General features: G+C 42.1%; 1 long non-coding RNA gene across 1 annotated transcript; it reads right to left on the bottom strand.

Moving 5' to 3' along the window:
* Nucleotides 1–6477: 6477 nt before the first annotated feature.
* On the bottom strand, nucleotides 6478–17145 carry LOC144382365 (uncharacterized). Its single transcript, XR_013449175.1, has 3 exons — nucleotides 15966–17145; nucleotides 14815–14886; nucleotides 6478–9564 (listed from the first exon to the last, which is right to left on the bottom strand). It is a non-coding gene; the product is annotated as an uncharacterized LOC144382365 (long non-coding RNA).
* Between the last annotated feature and the right edge of the window lie 667 nt (nucleotides 17146–17812).

Below are 17812 nucleotides of genomic sequence, written 5' to 3' on the forward strand. Positions count from 1 at the left end.
TCCTAGATGTCAGATTTTGCGGTTGCCTTGTGCATGACCATGTTTGAATCCCCAGCTTTCAGGAGCCTGGCTCCCACTTTCAGACAGTTAATTGTTTTCTCTGAAGCTTCTATGTGTTCCTGGATTTCAAGTCAGCTCTAGCCACTATTGGTAACTGACATTAACTACAGTAGCTAAACTCTGTGATGGTTCATTATGTTTTGAATGGGTTCAGTCCAGATTTCACCATTATCTTAGCTGCAATTATTGCTATAGTGAAAGTCATTATGCCATCTAAGGGTGTTTTACACTTGCCTTGAGCCTAGAGTCAGAAACTGTGCTTCCTGTTCAAGTCCAAAGGAACCCCTTGCTTAACGTTCTGCACTCATATAAGTTAGCCTGCCCCCTGGTTACCATCTTCAATGAACAGATGTTTTAACATCTGGAGAACTTCCAACAGGCTTTATCTCCATGTGCATTTGGGATAATGTTTCTCAACTATTCCTGGCTATTTCTTACTTCTGGCTTTTTTTTTTTTTTCCCTTCCTGCTTTTTGTTTTGTTTAGTTTTATTTTTAAGCATGAATCACTCCCTAACATTCGCTATACATTTACTTGTTTATTACCTGTCTCCCTAAATAGAATGTAAGTCTCCTTGCCCTCTGTATGCCCCTCCAATACCTCATACCGAGCCAATATCTGGCACATAGGAGCTGACAAAACATTTGCTGAATGGATGAATGAATGATTTGTGTAACCCTGGACAAGTTACTTCTTTTGAGGTTTCCACGTTGTTCTCTGCAAAATGAGACTATCAGACTAGATTAGATGATTTCTAAGGACCGCTCGCAACTCATGGTTGGGACTGCGAATACAAATAACTAAAGCCTGTTTGGAGAGTGATGGGAAGGGGCAGACACACAGATGGTGAGTGATCTGTGTGTTTCCCTGAGTAGAGGGGTCAGGGAAGGACTTTCTGAAGAAAGCCAAGTCATGTGCACATCCAGGAGAGGAGAAATTCTGTAGAGGGGACTGCAGATGGAAGGACGGGAGTGTGTTTGGCGTGGTCAAGAAACCGTTCGGGAGGCGGGTGTATCTGAAGTATAGTAAACAAGGAAGAGAAGGTTGGAAGCTAGGTGAGGAGGTAGCCAGTGGCCAGGTCATGTTGGGGGTGAGTGGGGCAGGGGCTATATTGTGCTTGGTGTGAGAGGGCATGTCCATGGGGTATAGTGTATGCAGCGTGTGTGTAGTAAAGTCTTGTGTTTGTGTGATGTGTGTGTATGGTATGTGTATACGTGTGGTGTGGTGTGATGTGTGTTTATGTATGTCTGCTTGATGTGAGAGGTGTGTGTGTGTGTGTGCGTGCACATGTGCATGCGTACTACGGTGTGTGGCACAGTGTGGCGCAGTGTGTAGTGGATTTATTTGTGCTTGGTGGAAAGGAAATGTGTGTGTGTGATGTGGTACGTGTGGTGAGTGTGTGATACACCGTGCATGGTGTCTGGAGTGTAGCGCGTGTATGGTGTTGTGTACGTATTGTGTGTGGGGTGTGCAGGTGTCTTTGGTGTGAGAGGGGAGTCATTGTGGGGTGGCATGTGTGTATGTGGTGGTGTGTGTGTGTATTTAAGTTACTACTATAGTTACAACAAAAGCTTGTCAAAACTCATGCTGCCGGCGTGTTTCAAAACCTCGGCTTGAAAAGAGGAGAAATATTTCATTTCTGATTGTTGCCTTCAGAACAAGCTCACGGGATTAAAGACCACCTTGCATACGTTACTGCATACTAAGAAGGAATCTTGCTTATCAGACGATCCAGATTTTCAATAATTCATTGATGCTTTCTGAGAAAGAACAGTGTTTTGTTTCTGCTACATCATCATGATCATTGAAATCTAATACCTTATAACATTGTAAATATATAATGCAACAAAGCACATATTCCAAAACAAATCCATAATACATCTCAAGAAAGTACAGAGTCTTAAGATTCATTTGTTTATACTTCTGTTTCAAATGTGAGTTTGAAAGCCCAAGGGTTCTTGACCTATATTATCTAGTCTCTTATGCCCCTGGCATCTTGGGCTGCCAAGAAATGTGTTTCAAAGTGTCAGGGAGAGCAAAATATGTTGTCACTTTCAACTCTGTTTTATGTATGAATATCTGTACCCAAAACCTCTCCTCATTTAATCAGTGAAATGAAATGATATACTGTTTCCATCTTGACCCACATAGAAAACACAACCGAGACTGACGTACTAAAGATGTGCTTCATGACCAAGCTCTCAGTTATCCCAGAAGACAGTGGAAAATGCTTCACACATTTGACAGATGACATAACAGATTTCTTCCCTAGGCATGACTGTGGCGGTTGAGTGCCAAAAGGAAAATCTATCCAAAACACAACTGGGTAAACAGGGAAAGGGAGCAATAGTGGTGAATCCCCTCTTCTTGTTAGAGTTGTTGAGTGGTGTGCCCCTAAGTGTCCCAAGACATGTTTACTTGTTGAATATCCTGACCCAGAACGAAGGAGAATTGTCTTAGGTAAGACAGGTGTATTTCCTCTAGTGGCCTCGGTCTAGGGATCGTTTCTAGGTCGTTATTGGTACTTTCAGATGAAAGACTACACATCTCTAAGGTGTTTTATGTTTAAGAGACTGAATTCACTGGAGGTACTTGAAAGGACAGAACTGCATTGTAAAATGGCTGATTGCTTGAGCTCTTCAACCAGACGGTCATGGTTTGAGTTCTAGTTTTGCTCTTTACTAGTTATTGAACTGTGGGAAGTTTGTTTGATTTCCTCCTCACAAAGTTTCTATTGAAGATAGAACATGAGGCTGATTCTAGAGAGGGGATTAAATGAGCCAGTACATGTTAAAGTCCCTGGCACAAATTCAGCCCTCAGTGTTAGCCAATAAATATTCCACTTCTGTGTCAAGTGTTAAAAATATACGCAACATCTGATCATTAAAAATCCATACAACTTTCAAAGCGTTGTCACATGCATTATCTGACGTGCTCCCCACAATGACCCTTTATAGTAGACAGAGCAGATGTTGTCCCACTTGGCAAAAGAGGACAGATTAGAGATCTATGACTTCCCCAAGGTCTCCCCAGTGCCATGTCATGGAACCGGGATGCAAAGCCAAGTCTTCAGTGTCCCAGTGCTCCTTCCAGGGGGTCAGCTGAGCCAGTAAAATATTGAGTTGATATGTGACTCTAGAAAGAATATAAGAGATTCCAACAGAAGTTCTAGGTTTCTGTGTAGTGGGAGTGTCGGGGATCCCCAAGACCACTCTCAGGCTCAGTGATTCTCTAGAAGGACTCACAGAACTCAGAAAAGCTGGTAAATGTGTGGTAATGGTTTTTACAGCAAAGAGCACAGATTAAAGTCAGTAAAGGCAAAGATGCACAGAGCAGGAGAAACCAGGCCTAAGCTTCCAGTCTCTTTTCCCAGAGAATTGTACAGGCTGTGCCTAACGCTTCCAGCAGCAAGATGTGATGACGCGTACAAAGTATTATTTCCAACCAGGGCACCCACCTGAGCCTTCGTGTCCAGGGTTGTTAATGGGGGTCAGTCCCACAGGCATGGAACACCCGAGTGACTGACCTTAACTACTCAGTCTCCAAGTCTCCATGGATCAAACGGATATAGTGTGGCCCAGCGCCCAGGCAGATGGAACAGAAGTTCACCATAAATCACAGTGTTAGCATAGATGATCTGGCTTGGAACAAAGAATCGATTATACGAAGACACTCTCATCAGGAAGGATATTCCAAGGGCCTAGAAGTTATCTGCCAGAATTTAGTTAAGGCCAATCCTTTCTTTAGGATGTGCAAGGTTTGAGCACTCCGAGTCTCCTGAGCTAATCCTATAAAGGATTACACAGCAGAGGGATAGTGTCTGGGCATCGTGAAGATACCAGAGCACAGCAGGAGGTTACTCAGAGGCAGACCCAGCCCAAAGGTGAGCCTAAGAACCAATTTCTAAGTTTGGTCCAAGCATCAATCCTGCAAGCCAATGGGCATTTTCAGCTATTGTGCTGGGCTACCAGAACCTGGAAAAGCTGTCTTTCAATCTGGCTATGATGGGAACCCCAGTCTCTCTTTGGGGCCTATTGGCATTCTGGGAGTATCCCACTCCGCACTCTGAGAGACCTCCCACACAGTGAGAAGGAGAGAGGCCTACTGTTACTCCATAACCAGCCCTGAAGTAAAGGTTTTATGGCAGGCACGTTCAGAGTTTCATTAGAAGAGTAAGAAAATGATGCCTGAGTGGCTCAGTCGTTAAGCGTCTGCCTTCGGCTCAGGTCATGGTCCCAGGGTCCTGGGATTGAGTCCAGCATCGGGCTCCCTCCTCCGCAGGAAGCCTGCTTCTCCCTCTCCCACTCCCCCTGCTTGTGTTCCCTCTCTCTCTCTGTCAAATAAATAAATAAAATATTTAAAAAAAGAAGAAGAGTAAGAAAATGAAACAAGAACAACTCGGGCACCAGAAAACTGAACTCAGAACGGCTGAAACAGCTAAGGGATTTCTTAGCTCACATAACAAGGAGTTCGGAGGTAGTGCAGCTTCGGGATTGTTGAACTCAGCACCATGACATCAAGAACCCAAGTTCTATCTTCTGCTCTTCCATTCCCATCATGTTGGTTAGCTTCCTCATGGCTAAAAAAATGGCTGTAGCCGTCTAGGTATCGCATCTTTGCTGTCCATTATCCAAACTCAAAAATGGGACTTTTCCTTGTGTCTCTTTTAAAGAGCTATGAAACCTTTCCCAGAAGCCTCAGCTACCGGCTTCCTTGACAACCCCTGGCCAAAATGACTTCTTCTTAAGCCAATCACTATCAGGGAATGAGATTTTCTCCATTAGCTTGGTGTACTCAACCTTCCACACCTGGGACTGGGAATGGGACCAGCATTCCCTAAAGCCCATGGTTCCTTGGAAAAGTGTGGATCCTAGAAAAAAACTCAGGGTCTATTGGAAGAGAGTGAGTTGGGGATTGTTATTGGATAGGCAACGAAAATTGTCTCCTGCAGCAAACTGCCAGGTAGATCAGCATAGCAGAGGCGATTCTCCACAGCTTCTGAAACTTACAGTCCTCATGGGGGAACCCCAGGGGTCATTTGTGTTGCCTCTGTTTCTTGGAGTTAAATGATTCTTAGGAGAAAAGTCCAAAGGCCTAAAAAGACATGTTTGATGCTCATATAAGCTTTATCTTTCCACTTTTTGTCCAGGTGTTCTCTGTGAAGGAGAGCCCTGGACTTTAGGAAGGAAGCATATCCTTCATTTCACCAATGTCTTCATCATTAAATCAGATGCGGCCACCCCAGTTGCTCCGATGCTGGTGCTTCTGACTAGAGTCCCTTAAATCTCAGGCAGATCTCCATCACCAGAGGGACCACAGAGGTTTTCAACATTTGTCAGCCTTCAGTGTCTTTCCTTATCCCGTGAGATTTTACAAAATTAAGACTTCCTATACTCTTTTTCTCTTCCCTTTGCCCATTTCATTTTCCATTGCCGACATACCCTCTGGTTTGGTAACATTCCGTCAGGAAACAGGATGGCTGAGAACCTTCCCCAGTGAACCTCAGTGTAGGATTCCATTAATCTAACAATCCATTTGGCTAGTCCCAGTCTTTTCAATTTACAGAAATATATCTGTGCTCTCAACTGAACAACTTTCCAGCTATTATTTCTCAGTTGAAAAACCATTCAATTGCTTTCATAATTTGGTGTTTTGTATTTGGCTTCCAAACACCTATCCTAGAGCTGATAATACAGTTCACTTATCTTAAGTGCTTCCCCTCCAGAGCTATCCACCCACCCTCCTTATTGTGTTTAAATGCAGGAGGAGACAGCAACATCCTGACCCTCTATTAGAGCTCAATTCCTTTTTCTTCTCACTTCTGTCTCCCTTTGTCAAGTTCCCTAAGAACCAGCTCAATAACGGCCTCGCACTTTTGGTGATCTGTTATTGTTTCCTTATTCTGCCTCTTCCTATTGAATGATTTGGGATAACGGTCTTTTTATAGGTTGGTTTACCCAATAGTAGATGGCCTGTCTGTAGGTGAAAATATGCTTCACAATCCTTTTTTCAGACAGATGCCTTAAAAGTTGGTTCTGGAGCCTGTCAACAGGAAGGATTCCCGAGGAGGATGAGGAGTGAGGGAGGGTATCAGAATAATCACAATAACCCTTTGATGGGGACTCACACTTTAACAGATGAGCTTGTAGGCAGAGCTTTTGCTTCTTTTTCCAATTAGAAAAACAATACATGTTCATTGTCAAGAATTTAGGAGAAAAAAACCATATTTCCTTTCTATGGACAGCCCCTATCAGAAGAGATGAGGAGGAGTATATTGCAGGCAAACATTCTAATGAACAAGACTGAATCACATACTGTACTTGCACAATTGCGGTAATACGCATTCAAGGCAGAAAGACAGATTGTCCGTCTTTATGCTGGCAATTTGTTAGCAAATTAGCACTCATCACTGACATCCTAAACATCTAAAGTACTTTCTTAAAGAAATATGAAGCAGGTTAATTCAGCAACATTCAAAAACAAATACATTTCAGTTCCTACCAAGTTCCAGGTACTGTCCTAGGTTGGGGAACGTGGCAGTGAGCAGAACAAAGCACTCATGGAGCTTACGTTTTTGTAATACTGCATGTAATGCAATGTAAGGCGAAAAACAAAATGAACTTACAGAAATATTTGATTATTGAATTGGTAAATTTGTTTTTCACAGAGGTATGGGTTAGCAACTCTGAAACTACTTTATGTGCATTATAGGCTTGTGCAAATAAATAAATGAATTGTGGATAATAAGAGCCAAGTATCTTAATAAAAGAAAAGATATAAATAAGGACAAAAGGGAGACTACAAGCAACCTTGTGTTAGATGGGAATCAGAGATGTGAATGTGAATCATGGTTTTAAGTAGATAGAGATGTGTGTGCGTGTGTGTGTGTGTGTGTGTGTGTGTGTATTCAGATGTTTCCTAACTCTTTCATTGAAAGGGGCTGGCAATGATGACACCCCAGTAATGATGAGCACACCTGGTACCCACCACATCTTGGTTTCTAAACATCATTCTTCAATCAAAGGAACCAGGGCTCCTTGGAGAAATGGCTGATTCCAGGACTGGAAAGGGAAAGTCCAAGGATAAGCCTGGACTCAGTAGAATTCCAATTAATGAATGCTGAAGGAATGACAGAAAAATGATTCTTTGGTAAACATCACAGTAATAATTGTCACAGGCTAGCAAGATTGCCAAAATTAGTGGACAAACTATGATGAAAAATAGGATATTTGCATAGTCTCAAAGTATCTCTCCACAAGATACTTACTAGTTACAATGAGAAAAAAACCACAACTTTACAGTGGAGAGTCCTGGCAGACACCACCTTAACCAAATGATGAAAGTCAGCATCACCAGTGAGGAGACCTACTGACTTCGTGCACCCCAATAGGCTGCCTCGAGAAGGGCTCAATATCACTTCTTTAACCTTCTTGCCAAAAATGCTTAAGCTCTTCATACTCATGAGAAAACAGCAAACCAATTCAAACCGAAGGACTCTTTAAAAGAGCAAAGCATGGAAAATAAGGAACTGTTTCAGATTGGAGGAAATGTTAAAAACTTGAAAACTACATGCAATGGGGGACATGGATTGAATTTTGGACCAGAAAGAACTATTGACAAAAATTGAATAAGGTCTGCAGGTTAGTTACTAGTAGTATATAGATCTTCCAAAATAGCAATAGGCTACCAGTTAGTCAAAGTTATTAAGAAAATGACTATTACATGGAAGACAATAATCACATGTATTCATTTTAGGAAAAGGAAAAAAAAATGCTTAGAATTTAGAAATCAGAGTTACAGCTGAATTCCATATGTTAAAGTTATGTGAAATGCTCCAATCAGTTTGATACAGCAATTCAAAATGATTCAAGTTCCATTCATCTCAAATCAGGCAACTTTCTCTCCCAATTCAACTGCTTCAAGTATGAGGACAAGGAACCATTAGATCCAACCCAAAGAAAAGAAAAGCCATCTATGCTGAAAGAGGAACAAAATTAGCACTCCATAATGGAACTTTGAGCCCTTGGATTGCCTTTAGCTAAAATTTTTCCAACTACTTTTAAGCATCCAGTTTTACCCTTTCCTCTGAATGATGACGTGCATGATATGTATGTCTCTGAATAAGGAGGAAAAAGAACTATTCTTTGTTTCCTTTGTCCTGTTTCCTTCTCTATGAGTGATCTTTTTATTCGAGTTCATTCCCATGAGAAAATGAACCCTGCATTGCTTTATAGGCAAGACCTGAACCATATGAACATCCTACACAGTCTAATAATCCGTTCTTGACTTTGATATTCTTTTGGTATATGTTTCAGTATGTTTGTTTCAGTACTCTGTTCGATAAGTTTGTTTAGTGGGGTGGGCATACTATACTGTATTCCACTAGGGTCACATTACTAGGCTGTCGCTGGGAGACAATTCTCCAGGGTCTCTGGCATTTCCGCACCTCTTGTAGGCAAGGTGCTCTCTTTCTTCCAAACTATCTGACCCGGAAACCTGTCACCTCCTAGCCTCCAATGAAACTGTGGCTGACAAACTTGTTAGCATGCAAGGAGAGCAAAATCTCACATCCTTGACAGTTTTTGACAGTCCTTTGAACCTGCTAACCACAAGTACTAATTTAGGCATGAGAGTTTAGGATCGGTGGTCAGTCCCGGAACTGCACTACATGACTTGCCAGTAAGCACCCCAAAAATACTCACTTGAGACAGGTTTAGCACCTCGAGGGAGTTTCGTTTCGTTTGTTTGTGTGTTTTTAACTATTTCTCCTAGAAGTCAGTGTCTCGTTTGGCAGGAAGAACACCCACCTTTGTTTCTTTCAGCCCGCCACCAGGTAGAGAAAGCTGTTTTCAAAAACCGGAGTTAGCTGGCATCATGGTTCTAATTCATGCCAATGACATTTTAGCCCCCTGAGAGGTCGGTTCCCCAAGCACGTGCCTCCTAACCTGCTCCATAATCTGGTTCTCTTTCTTACAAGAGCAAGTGCGTGCATGCGTGCGTGCGTGTCTCTGTGGGTGTGTTTGCATGAGCATCTTCCTACTTTCTCCCCCAGCAGTAAGCCTTGCCGCTATGATCAACATGTTTCTACAAGCCCAGAAAATTACATTCATTATATTCCTGGTTCCATTTTAGAAACGACTCTGAAAATCTCGAAGTCTCTTTTGTTTTGTTTCCCCTGAGAGCAGCACGTGCGGTGAGGAGGACAGTGGAGGAGACAGGGAAAGGTGGCAGCAGATGGTACAGATCACATAGGAGACTGAGTAGATGGATGACTTCGACGTGGCTTTTCTTTGGAACAGATGTGTTGCTCAGGAAGATGAGCTGAGTACTTGCCGTGAATCTTATCTTTGCCGTCAGAGATTTACTGAACGGGAGTAGTGTTTGGCTCTTTCGTTTATCTGTTGGCCGGTAACCAAACCAAAACGCTCCATATGCTGGAAGGGACTACCCTCTTTCGTTCAATGTAAGATTTCGCCCACTGTGAGATGCTCCATTATTTTCTGATCTAGTAAGAAAGAAAAATCGTTGCCAATTAACTCTGACACATTGCCTATTATAAGACACAACCCGATTTCGGGGATGTGACAACACGGAAAACCGTGTGTGGCTCAGGATGAATGACATAGGGTACCAGGGGTGCGAACTGTGCCGAGGCCACTTCAGGGTTTCATTTTCTGACTTAGCCTGAGAGTTCGGGTCCCTGAGTAAAGAATAACAGCTAGGACTTTTTAAACACCAACCTGTGCCTGCCCCATTTATGTTCATCCTCTAGACTGGAGGGGGCTGAGTCCCATTTTACAAAGCAGGAAACTGAGGGGTGAAGGGGAAGCTGCCAGGAGAAGGGGGGGATCCAGATTGCAACCCAGCCCAGGCTCGTCTCCACACGGAGGAGCCTTCGGTTCCTCTGAAGAACTGTCCCGCTGGAGCAGCTGCGCGGCTGGAGAGCGGCTGTGAGAAGGGTACCGAATCTAAATATTTGCGCATCTGTTTTAGAAACAAGTCCCACCCGCCACGCAGTTGTCACACAGCAATAATTGTGAGAGGGCGCTCCTCTCTTTAAGCTCGAGCTAAAAGTGCAAGGAGGGGCGAGGGGGTGGCGTTCGCCCCGCGCGGCAGCCATTGCTAGTGACATAATGGGGCTGATGCTTCTGGAAGCTACAGAGTGCAGCGTCATTGTTTACCTCCTGTCAAGTCTTTATTCCTACGGAGGAAGCCCTTGCAGAACTCTGCCTCCATCAGGCTTTTGGCCTTTTCAAGAGGCTGAGAGGTTAAAGCCTTTGAATTCTTAACGCATATGCCTAAAGTATTTCTAGTGCATTATTTAAAATATACCTTTCTCCCTCCCTCCCTTCCTCCCTCTCTCTTTTAGCTGTGGTTTGAAGAAGTCTTCACCACACAGAATTTTAACTGATGGCAAAAATATAAAGCCCTGAGGTAATGTTTTATCACTGTTTATTATTGTAGCCAAAGAAGAGGCCTTGACAAGTGTTGGCTGCTGCTGGGTTGCCATGGCACTAATCAGTCAAGCAGGGATGGGATTTTTAAAGCCTGCTTAACCCTTTTTCTTACCCATGAGTGCAACCCTGAAAGAAAGACTTGCATTTTGTGCAGTACTCTCGGGTGAAGCAAATCTGCCCCTTTGTAAGGAAGCCTCAGCCTAGCTGTCTGGGTTGTTGTGGCCCCTCTCCCCCCGGGCCCCAGCCACACGCTCTGCTCCAGCCTCATGGGCCGCCATCCCTTGGGCCTCTGAGCACAGATACGCATAGCTTCCTCCTCCCGGAACACCCTTTTGCACCTGTCCTGGCCCCAACTCCCATTCATGTTCTATTCTGTGAAGGTAGCACGTCCTCCAGGTAGCCTTCCCCATCCCTTCCTCCACACACTCTGGGTTAGAAACGCGTCCTAGGTGCTCCAAGAACACTCTGGATTTACCTCCATCTTGGCACACATCACCTTGAGTATAATTGTTTGAGACAGTCTTGGTGAAAGGCGTCTAGAGAGGGCGTGGGCTGTGTTCGAAGCTCTCCTTCGCTACTTACAAGTTGTGATGTTGGCCAAGTCACTTGACCCCTCTAAGCCTCAGCCTCCCTCTATGTGAAGGGAGAATAATATGAATGTTTACGTCACAGAATAATTGTGGGGGTTACATGAGGTAATCTAAACAAAATGCCTAGCACAAGGGAAATTTCAATAATCAGTAGAGTAAAAACTTGTCTCCTCCATGTAAGCTCCATGAGGGTAGGGACAATGTCTTTTATTTTTTTTTTATTCGGGACCTAACATAGTGCGAATTTCCTAAAAGTCTAACACAGGATGGCCAAGGATGGGTTTCTCTACATAAAGGAATTTTTCAGATAGCTACAGCTTACCCCTGAACACACACAAAGAAAATCCTTTCTTGTGTCTGCTTATTAAATTAATTCGCATATATTGGTGAAAATTGTGAAAACACAGCATGGCAAGAAACAAAATGAAAACCATCTGTGATCCTACCATCCACTGTTAATATGTTAGTGTACATCCTTTCATACACGCATGCATTCTTTTTAAGGCACATGTATACATTTATATTACATTGACATATTCTAATTTAATTTTCAAAACATTTGTTGACTATTTCTTTATTGATGAACAATGTTTCATAGTGTCAGTACTGCAGTGAACATCCTTGTGTCATGTGTCTTCGCAAACATATGGCATTGCTCGTAAAATGTTTTTCGTGAACTGGTTGTGCCTTCCAGCAGTTTATAAGCATATCCATATCACTGTGCCCTTATCAGCACTGGCTTTATCTTTTAAAAAAAATCTTTGCCAATTTGGTACACAAAAAATAATATCTCATTTTCCCCCTCCTTCTGTAAATTGATCACACAGACCCTCATTTAGACCTTCTGATGACTCAGTGTGGTCATTTTGAGCATCAAGTACTCATCCCTCTGAATCTCCTTGCAGTTCCCAGGGGCTAATGAGGTGTGTGAAGCTCTTTGTCCCTACATTGAATGGCCCCAGATGGTTGGGCTTTTCTTCTTTGATTTTAGTTTCTTCCTACATTGTAACCACCATATGTGACTTCTGGCTGCTTCCAACAGAACATCGGCTCTTCTAATTCTCTATTTTTGATTCATTGTGTTTAACAAGCATTCACTGGATGCCTACAGGGTATGCGGTTTTTGGAAAGACTTTGAAGGATAAAGGAATACAAATAGTAACAGAACATATGAAGGACCTACCCTGAAAGAGGAAATAGAGTTGTAAATAATTATACAATGGAGTCAACTGGAGATAGACTGAGTCCTAAAATTAGGACTGAGGACAAAAAGGAACAAGATTCCAAAGTGGGGTCCTGTGTTTCTTTAAGCATGCTTTCAAATTCTACCCCAGGAAACTAGCACTGAGTAAAACCCTTTTAACCTTTGGCATAGAAACTAGATAAGATTATTGAAATCCTGTGTTAAATGAGATTAAGTAAACTTGATTTGGGGCTCGGGGTGCTTCTTCTGCCATAACAGCCCTAAACCTTCTGGCTCTGATTACAGGAGTTTCAGCGGTTCTTCAGAGAACATTCTTGCTTCTTTCTTTGGTCTCAGCTGTTTCTTTGAGGAGAGATTTAGTGCCAGGATATTCCAATTAAATGCTTCTGGGTAATAGTGAGAAATAGTGAAAAAGGATGATGTTAATAATGTGGCTTCTTTGTAACTGAACAATCTGAGATTCTTTCCTTTTATCCTCTCTTTGAAAAAGATGCTAATACAGGAGTGATACAACTGGTTGAAATGTAAATATTACTCAATATCTAAGATATTTTATTTACATGTGGCCAAAATACACATTTTGAAAACTTCACCTAACATATATTTCCTGATGTCTACTAAATATTGGACTATTGGTTTGCAAATTCCTAACTAGAATTGTTTTGTTCAATTTTCACCCAGATCTATTGGCATCACCTAAGCCCAAATGTGATCTGTAATTAGATGACTTTTCTTTTTTTTTTTTTCCTGTTGGACCTTCAGCATACAGTATAGAACCAACCTCACCAGGGGAATATCTGACTTAGTGGAACATTTACTCCATTTCCCTATAGCATATTATCCCATATAATGCTTCTTGTGATTGCAAAGATAAAACAATTTTACAACCAATAATGAATGAACGATGGGCAATTTTTTCTAGAATTCCTTTTCATCTTTGTCAGCTTTATGAAGATTTTCACATTTTCACATATATATTTCCAAAGAGTTGTATGTGTATTGGGAAAATATTCTGATGACTAATCTGACACATCTTCTTTTAACAACTCCAGAGAGAACATAGATCATTTATTGCTAGTTGTTTCAATAATTTTTCTACAATGAAAGGATTTATGAGGTTAAAAATTTCCATCCTGTATGTACTTGTTCGAGTACCTATTTATAAGCTTATATGACTAACTCCTTGATTTTTTAGCACCACTTAAAGTTGGTGGGCAAAGCTGACTTATTTGAGTTATGCCCCCATAAAACCTTGCTTCTTTAAAAAAAAAAAAAAGTTCCAGATAGCTGATTCAGGGCTATCCTTTGTTGCTTTATATGTAGATTATGCTGCTACTTAACAATGCCTTCGGGGACTACTGAGGCATAATATTTGATTGGTCCTCTACTCAAAAAGCTCAATGTGTAGTATTAATTTGACTTTTTATTAGTAAACAAAATTATAAACTTAGTGACAAAGAGAAATCCTATGGTAACAGTGTAGCACAATTTCTTTAGGTTACATCTGAAAACCATCCTTTACTGTCATCGTAAACAATTTCTTCCAGCCTCCCCCCTACCACACACACACACACACACACACACACACACACACACACACAGATCTTAAACAAACACTAGTAAGGCTTCTAACAAGTCAAAGCCACATCTGTGGGACAACCCAGCCCCCATTAAGTTCCTACCTGGGAAAACTTAAAGTTGACAAAATAATTTACTGTTTGTTCCAGCCAACACCTGAAGACAGGACCCCTATTCCCCAATCTCTGTAAGACAGGAGAAGCCCTGCTTCCACCAGTTAGCAAACCCACATGGCCTAATCACGTTGACCTACCCGCTCCCCCCCCCCCCCACCAACCTGCTTTTTGTAATTTTCCACTTCTCTGACTCCCACTCAGTCTCCACACCTCTACACAGGTCAGCGTTGAGCTCGGTTCTACATTCAAGCTTTTTCTCTACTGCAGTAGTTACTCAAAAAAGTCTGTTTTTACTGGCTTTAACTAGTGTCCAGCTTTTTTTTTTAAACACATCCCACTGAAAACTCAAACTAAACCAATTAAAATATGGATATGTAGAAACTTTCAGGTCACCTCAAAAACATGTCAATAGCAGTAGTCTACAAATTAACCACAGTAAAATGGCAACTGGCCAGAGTTATGAAAACAGGTGATTTACAATCCATTCTAAGAAGAGGATTTAAAATAATGTTCCGCTCATCTCAATCATTCCTCCCATAAAATGAAAGAATACAAGAGGGAAGTCTTTTGACAAACAAGTAACTAGTCAGGATGAACTACAGTCAAACTTAAGAACATCACCCTTATCCAAAGGGTTAATTTTTCTGTTGGTGATGAGTTTTATTGCTGGTGGGCATTCCAGGAGTGTTTGTGCTGGATTTCCTCACTGGCCAACCGGGGACATGAGGTGGAGGAACTCCAGTGGACATTGTAGATGGTTTCTAACAGTCACTCCTCAGATGATTCTTCAAAGCCAACCACGCCACTTACCTGTGATTGGGCTGAGATGTCAGGTGGGGTTTGCTGGAGTTGTCTGGGGAAAGAGCCAGTTGTCTCTGCATCCTGAACATGGACAAGGATGAAGTTAGTGCCATAAATAGAGGGCAGAAATAGAAGGAAGCTGGATTCCAGATAATATTGTTGAGCCCCTGAATCAACCACCCCTCCAGCCTGCATCGACTAAGAGTAATATAAGAGAAGGCACTTATTGTTTATGACATTTGGGGTTCATATTCTGTTACTGGCGACCAGAGACATCTTAATCGAGACAGGAATCTGCATGGTGTTCTATAAGGTTCTCTCTCCACCAGCAGCAGCAGAGCCCACAAGAGGGAGGCAGGGCTCTCCAAGGAAGAGAGAGGGGCCTTCCAGCTCAAGGGAGCCCCCCAGGGGCAAAACTGTCTGTTTGATCTGAGCAGAGGAAGTTGGGTCTCCTAAAACTCAGCCTGACCAGTTGCCAGGGGACACAGAATTTTTGATAAGGGAAAGTGGTTAGGGAGGGGGCAAGGAGAAATCATTTTGAAACCAGCAAGTCTGTGAAAGCAGTTAAATGTGTATGTGTGTTGGGTTTGGGGGATGAGGCAGTGTTGGGTGAGCTAGAGGGGAAGATGAACATTAAAGAGAGGAAAGATAATGAAGACAATGATGTGAGAGGATACTAAAGGTTTCTTTTTCTTTTTTCTGAAAAAGTATGTTACATTTGGATCACCTGGTTTATTTGTTTATTTTTAAAGATTAGCTAGAACTTTGTTCTGAATCCATCTGGTCCTGGTGACTTTTTCAAATAATAAATCTTTTAAACAGAGCACCAAAAGGAAGCTATCTCCATCCTGATGGTGTCCTTGGCTGCAAACGCCACTGGCCTTTCAGCCCCAGGATGGAACAGACTCAGCTCATTTATTCAGCTCTCCTAAAAAGCCAAGGAGACCAGTAGGCATCCCAAGAGCACCTACATGTGCTAGTGCCATTTTCCTCCCTTCAAAGGTCCTCTAGGTCATTTGATACCAGTCCTAGGGCTCTTTGCAGCAGTCTCCAGGCTCTGATTCAGTCTAGAGGGCAGAAGTCCTATGCCAGCTGCCAGATTTCTCCATCCAGCCCAGCTCAGACCAAGGCCATGCTCCCATCCTCCGGGTTCAGCTTGCCTGCTAGCTGTAGGACCCACTCATCTCCACGGGAGAAGCAGTTGGATTGTTGTGGTGGAGGAGGGACAAAGGACATCAACTTCCAAACTCTTCAAATGTTTAGGAGGAGAAAAACTGGAGCTGGAGGAGTCAGAAGGATCCTCTAGAAGATGAACAAACAGATGAATGTACAAACCTAGGACAGGAGAAGGGAAAGGTATTCCAGGTCAGTAGGTACATCCTACCTTAAGGAAAGTCGTATGGTAGTTAGCTTGGATGAGATTTGGGGCCAATATAAAACTGGTTGGATAAAATTGGATCCCGATCAAGGAAATCTATAAGTGCTAGATTGAGTTTGATCCTGGGTGTGGTAGATAGCAAGGGAAGTCAGGAAGACCTGAGTATAAATCTTGGTCCTTCATTTGCTGGCTTTGTGAACTTGGGAAAATTGCTTAAATTCTCTGACCCTCATGGAGATAACAATACCTTCTTCCAGAGCTCTTGCTAAAAGATCATGTCTGTAAAAGATAAGGAATGACATATCATCAACTCTCTTTCCTCTTCCGGTGGTATTGAGGAAGAAAGACATGGTCTCCTGAGACCCCAGAGGAAACAGAAATGTTGCTGCGGGGAATGAAGTTGAGAAGGTGTCAAGAGGAAATCGGTTTGAAACAGACAAGACTGGGAAGGTACCAAACTGTACTTGTGTGTTTGTTGGGGCCGTTTTTGGGGACACTAGTTGTTGAAAGAGCTAGTGGGGAAGACAGGATGATAGAAGAGGAAGAGGAACTAAGAAAATGAAGTAAGAGATCTTTAAGATTTCCTTTGCATGTGTGACTCTGGGTCACACATAAAAGACAGAGCAAATTGCACAGATCGACACATCAAGCACCCAATTGGATGATTTAAATTATGGCAAATCATAGTAGAAGAAAGAAACTAGCCATCAGAAGAGTTGTAAATAGAGTTCCCCCAAAGCTAATACATAGCTTACAGTACCCTTTGGGAAGTTCGGAATTATATATTGTTTTTTTAGCTTTGTACACAAACACATACATTTTTCTTCCCCTTGAACATGGGATGGGGGGAGGGGAGGGACAAAATGTCCATGATTTTAAATGGTATTTGAGCCATCCTGCTAAAGAAGATTCACAGTTACTAATTTTAGGATGCATGTGATTAATCTCTCAGATACTAGAAGAAAAATATAATGCCCAAATAAGAGACACTATTTTTTATCAGTTGTTTAAATATTATTCATCTAAAAAGAACTATTTCAGATCTTAGAAAAATGATCATAAGAACCTCACAAATACTTCTCAGGTTTTTCATATGTTTTGAAACACTGAGGAAACCATCTGCAGGAAATGTGGCAGATGCATTAAAGAGTATTCTTATTGAAACAAATTAAAATAAATATATGTGCGAAAGTGTCTAGCATGATGCCCAGCAAACAAGACAAACTCAATTAATGTTAGGGGAATCCAATTAAGTCCTTTAATCCAAATTTAATCCAAAATACTATCAGACAGCCCTTGGCTTTAGAACAGATTTGGGTCCAAAAATGTGGCTGGAGTAAGCCTCAAGGGTAACCACTGCTAATTCAAAGCTCCCGGAGACAGGCTGAGGATTATTTGACATTCACTCCTTGTTTCAATATTTAATTTAGTGGGTTACAAGGAGAATATTTCTGTTGCACCTTTAAAAAGTCCGTGATTACCTAAAGGTTGTTTTAGGTTGGCTGTTGTTTGGGAGGCTGTTGGGATTAAGATGGTGTCTCTGGTGATAGGAGAGTTCAGTGATCCACAAAAGCGGGGGTTCTACACACTCCTTCTCTCTGAAGTCTTGGATGGCTGTAAGATGTATTA

This window comes from Halichoerus grypus, chromosome 6 (assembly GCF_964656455.1).
Source record: "Halichoerus grypus chromosome 6, mHalGry1.hap1.1, whole genome shotgun sequence".
NCBI lineage: Eukaryota > Metazoa > Chordata > Mammalia > Carnivora > Phocidae > Halichoerus > Halichoerus grypus.